Genomic DNA, 6,000 nt, shown 5'->3' with positions numbered 1-6,000 from the left:
ATTGTTTTTCAATTTGTATATGAGTCAGACTATGGACCTAATAGGTTGAGCAAGTGGATGACATCCATTTCTCGTAAAAACAAAATCTATTAATACAAACCTCTACTCTGTGAACCTTTCATATAATATGATCTTATTTGGATCGGACATGGTCGAAATTTTTTTTTTCCGACCATGTCCGATCCTGATAGGATCATATAGGCCTCCACAGCGTGGAGGTTTGTATTGGCAGATTTTTTTTTTACGAGAAATGGATGTCAGCCACTTGCTCAACCTATTAGGTCCATACCCTGACACACACAAATTGAAAAACAATATTTGTACTTGCCAGACCCAGGATTCGAACCTGGGACCCACGGCTTTATAGTCCAACGCTTATGCCGCGCGGCCACCGTGGGTATATATACCTATATAATAATTATATTGTGTGACGTGTAAATGTTGAATGATGTACTTTAGCTTGTAATGAATGCGGTTTCCATATACTGCTATAGACCAGACTTTTACAAATATTTTTAAAACCTTGGGTGGCATTAGTACTGTGCTTAAAAAATCGGCGTCTTACTGCGGACGTAAAGATCTGTTCATATAAATATTCGTACATAGTTATTTATATTTTTTATTTGTGTTAATTTGCCTCTGTTTACGATGGGTACATTTTATTAAAAGTGTCAAGTCACACTCAAGTGCGTGATAACCTCAGTCTTGGGTAGCTGCTTCCGACATGTTCTCATACGTAAAGAAACTCCTAATGCTTCACATCAAACGTAATGCCTCAAAATCTATCGATTAAAGCCGAGTGTGGTGCGGGTGGGTTAGTAATAATTGTGGGTTAGTGTTTTTATTGTGATTAAAGGCGAGGTTTTGAATAAGAAAGTTACTGTTTTATTAAGCTTGTCTGCGATTTTAATTATTATCCACGGCGGTTCAACCGTTCGTTTAGTTTTTTTTTCTCTATTTTGTCGTTACCGTCATGTATGACTATCACCTCTAGCAGTCTAGCATTATGTAGGTATTGCCGAACTCTTTATCTTCTTTTTTCATCCACATTTATCTCCTGCAATATTTCCGTCATATTTTAATATATAATATTTATTTGAACGTGTCCGATTTAAAGAAGATCATAAATTAATATTATGGGCCTCCACAGAATGAAGGATATTTTCTTTTTTACGAGAAATCGATGTTTACCACTTGCTCAATCTATTAGGTCCATACTCTGACTCCAAATACACATTATTAAAAAACAATATGTGTATTTGCCAGATTCACAATTCGAATATGGGTCTCATGACACTATGACGCGCCAGCCGATTGGCCATCGTAAGCGATAACTAAAACAAAAATGTTTTTCCAATATAATAAATATTGTATGCCGTGCCTGTTTTTCTACCAAAGTGACAGAATTTTCACTTTCAAGTCTGGAAAAATAAAAACGCGTAGTGAATTACAACGCAAAAAAATAATACATGGCTATAAAAATACTGAAATGAAAAATATCATAAATATATTAAAAAGGCTAACAGGTGAATCTGTAGAATATAATTTACGTAAATTTTATTGACAGAAAAATAACCGTAAAACATAGTTTAAATAAATCATAAAATAAATTTAATTAAAAAGCTTCTTTTATGACCACCTATCAGTTACGATTCGAGATTATAAAAAAATCATTTGGTTATTATGACCTATAAACTATATAAAAATATTAACTGTACGTCTGGGATTATGAAATAAAATAAACAATAAAATTATTTCAATTATCTTTATTTTTTTCAATACGTCATATCGTTATGCCGTTATTGATACTAATAAAAATAAAAGTTAATGATATTCCATAAAACTATGACGTTCTCAAATGCATACAGAAGGATAACGACGTAATTTATTTCAGAGTGCGAGAGGTAAACTACGGTAAGTCCGAATTTGGTAATATAGATGTCGGTGAATGTAGCAGCAACTTATAATGTCTTGGTTAAAAACCTGTTTTGGTCATTAAAAATATTTTTTGAAATCAGAACGAACACGAAACAAAAATAAACAGATATATTAGAGTATTAGACGATATGTAAATAGGTACCTTAAATTTGTTTAATTCGTGAAAAATCATAATGTTTCTCTCCTGTAAAGTTGTTAACGTGGACTTTCTGTAGTTTACCTTTCACCTGCACACTATCTATTAATTGGACCAATTATGGTGGCCCTCATTCCTTTTTTCCTACGTACCAAAAATTATTTTCGAAAGACCAGGCAACCAGCAGTTACGGGTCATGAGTCGACCGTGATTGTAGTTACATTCATTTACTTAAACACAGCGGACGCGCCTAGGTTTGTTATAGCTAAGCCGTCGTTAACCACAGGGTGACTCATCCAAAACGCATATGTTCGTTTTCGATGAGATTTGCAACCTTCGTTGTGCTAAATCTAATACAGTTTGAACGAACGTCGCGTCCATCATCCATCCTAAACATGTCATCATCATTTATCCCAACCCAAGTGAAACCGTGAGAGTGACATTCCGAACCGTCCATTTACCAGTGCGTCAGTGCGTGAATACCGAATCAGTGCCAGGACTCTCAACATAAAAGGTCCGTGTCTGGCATCCTGTTTAACCCCCCCCCCCCCCCCTGCCATGATCCGTAATCCACAACTTCAAAAAACCGCATCTTCAAAATTAGTCCACTGCAAAAAGTGCAACCATCTATTTATTAGGCCTATATATTTTCTACAACGCCCTCTGTGGCCGATCAACTTACGCGTCGCCTTATAATGTCGTGGATCCCTGGTTCAAATCCTGCGAATACAGATATTATTACTTTTCAGTTTGTATTTACAGTCAGAGTGTGGACCTACTAGGTTGGGCAGGTAGGTGTCTAGCATCCATTTCTCGTAAAAATAATCTGTTAATACAAACCTCCAGTCTGTGGAGGCCCATATGATATTATTAGGATCGGATATGCTCAAAAAGAATACTGCAGTTGGACGGTGTGAACAAAGATTCTAAAATGTGGACACCCGGAGGACATTAATTCAGGATAAGGGTAGGTGATGGTAGTTCTGTAGGACCCGCCCTGTGTTATTGGGTCACTTATGATAATATGATGATGGCATTCTTAAATCGTATGTATTATTCATTGAATAAAAAATAATTTTCATTATAAGTATTACTATTTTTTTATTTATAAAGATAGAAGCACTTCCGGTTTAGTATTTATTCAGAGTTCACAGATATTTAATCAATAATAACAGAGAATATTTCAAACGGTACTCGAAAATAGATTGATTAAATAAGATGACTCGCTCCACCAAATAACCAGATGAACTTTCCAAAGGATTAGTTCAGTTCAAGTAGGTATCACATTTGACAACTAGAAACCACACTTATCACTAGAAACGAACCTCGATAGTGTAAGGTGCTTACTTTAAAAATAGAGGATATGTATGATCAAAAGGGTCAGAGCTAATCAGACTAAGCTGACTGGCTGTAAGACTGTGAGAGATAAAAAATAATTAATTGAAGAGATTAAAAAATCCTAATCCGTATACATAGCGCTTGCGGCGTCCAGTCAATGGGCAGCGCCATATTATATGGGTCTCTTTTCGAAGTCACACCGCTACAATTTTTATTACTACAACGTTTTCATATTTTCATGCGTATTTTACTTATTCAACTCTAAAATAGTTTTCATGAAAACGTTCAAATTTGGAAATAGTCAATATTAGGAAACAACATCATAAATATGTGTTTTCCATAGCTTACTTTATTTTATTTCTATCATAAACTGTGGTATTATTACGTTAGTAAACAAACAAAATTACATGTTGTTTACTTGTTTTAACATCGCTAATATCCGAATTTCGAGTTATTATTTATCTGAATAGGCCATATATTTATAATAGACACATTTTAGTTAGTAGACGTAATGTTTTCGCTTTACCACTGAATAATATATTATTTTTACTAAGTATCACTCATTTATATTTAATAGCGTATTTTGATGTTATTCAATAATTATAAAGGCAACATTTATAAAATCTCATAATAACAGTTTATCTGACTATATAACAATAACTCGGCAATAATGATGTAGAATTAATCAAATTTGTCAATAGATGGATGTTTAATAGAGTTTTGGTAATGACAAATAAACGTGGAAAAACTAATTCAAGTTATTCATTCCAATGCGGGAAAATAATTGTATTCAATCTCAAAAGCTCCGAAAATACAACCCATAGAATCTTCCCAGAGGTTTTATTTTCTTAGGATGTGAATAATAGATACACGTGTCAACAGAATGTCTAAATAGGCTAGGAGAAGCGGTAATATCTTTTGATTAGACAAAAAGCTTTATTCTGCAACAAATTATCCTGGCCCAAAGCTTGCACAAAATAGATTGTGTGTGCGACAGAGAAAGCGCTTCGTGTGAAAGATGTAAATCAGAAGATGGAATAAGCTGGAACAAAGGCGTTGAAACCACTACTGTGAAGCCATTTTATTGTATTTGGCTTATAGGTACAATGACCATATTTTTGACAGAAATAAAAGATGTATTATTAGCGAAATTAAATTTTAGAGCTTTTTTAACTTTCCTCTCCGAAAGAAAATCATCCGTGCTCAGGCCTAGAGCTTCATTTTTGTTCATTAAAATAATAAAGCCGATAGCCAATAGTAGCACATTTTGGAAAGCGCTTCAGTGAGTATTATAATCCAAAAGTTAAAATGTCTCTCAATTGAGTATGAATCCCTTGGCATAGTGGTCTATGTGCGTGGGCGCGATACCCTAGAGATGTAAGTTCGATTCCTGCGGGGTGTCATACTTTTTTCAAAGGTTTTCAAGGCATTTTCTATTGGTTATAATATATTTTTTAAATATTTTTATATTTTATAATATATTTTTTTTATTCGGGTCTGGCAAGTACACATATTGTTTTTCAATTTGTGTATGAGTCAGGGTATGAACCTAACAGGTTGAGCAAGTGGCTGACATCCATTTCTCGTAAAAAACTAAATATGTTAATACAAACCTCTACTCTGTGGAGGCCCATATGATCCTATTAGGATCAGACATGGTCGGAATATTATAATATATTTTCTCAGAAGTGTTTTCAAAATTATGTATGTTCAATAATTAGAATATTACATTCTTAAATCTTGTAAATTATTCGGTGAATAAAAAAATAGTTAATTTAAAATTTTATTATAATTCTTTCATTTTTGGCAATTTTCATTGTGAACATATCGTTACCCCGGCCCTAACTTGTTTTATAACACGTACTACACGTACACGTTTACTAACATAAGATTTATTAGTTTTCAGGTAATCGAGTTTGAATATTGAATCAAAATATAATGCAATGTTAGTATCAGGGAACACAATTTGAATTCCTTGGTTATCATTTATGGCAGAATAGAATTCTGGATAGCAAAGACTTATTCTTTTGATATATTTTGGAAAATGCCTACTAAAGAGACAGCAAAATACAAATATTATGACAACTGATGGAAATTTAAAAAAATATGTTTCACTTACAAGATGCGAGGTGAAGATATTCATAATCATGAAGATTTAACCTGAAAAACATAGCGTTTTGCTGTTAATGCATTAAATAAGTTAATAGTTGGCGTCCCAAATTGCAAGACGAACATGAAAAGTAGGGTAACTTAATCGATGAGGAAGTCTCTTAATATGAGTAGGTAGGTATGTTGAGGTGCAGGACTCCGATTATATCCTGGTCTGTTGTCAATTCAGTAATTAAAATTAATTAAAGGGGACCTGCTGTACGCGAATGACAAGTCATCGAATGCAATGTTGTGGAGACCATTATTGATTTGATTCCAAATACTTTAGGTAAGTAGGTATTGTTACACCCCCGTATGGTCCCCATTTGGGGATGTCTCTGTGTATTTGGAGAGGCCCGAGTCGGTATCAAATCCAACAAATAGTAAAGCGCTGATTACGAAAATAAATAATAATAATAGAGCCGAGCCAGCAATGCCGT

This window comes from Rhyacophila brunnea, unplaced genomic scaffold, assembly GCF_057557595.1.
Source record: "Rhyacophila brunnea isolate RB1 unplaced genomic scaffold, BYU_Rbru_1.0 scaffold_3, whole genome shotgun sequence".
In the NCBI taxonomy this organism is placed as follows: Eukaryota; Metazoa; Arthropoda; class Insecta; order Trichoptera; family Rhyacophilidae; genus Rhyacophila; species Rhyacophila brunnea.
Note: the sequence above shows the minus strand (reverse complement) of the source record.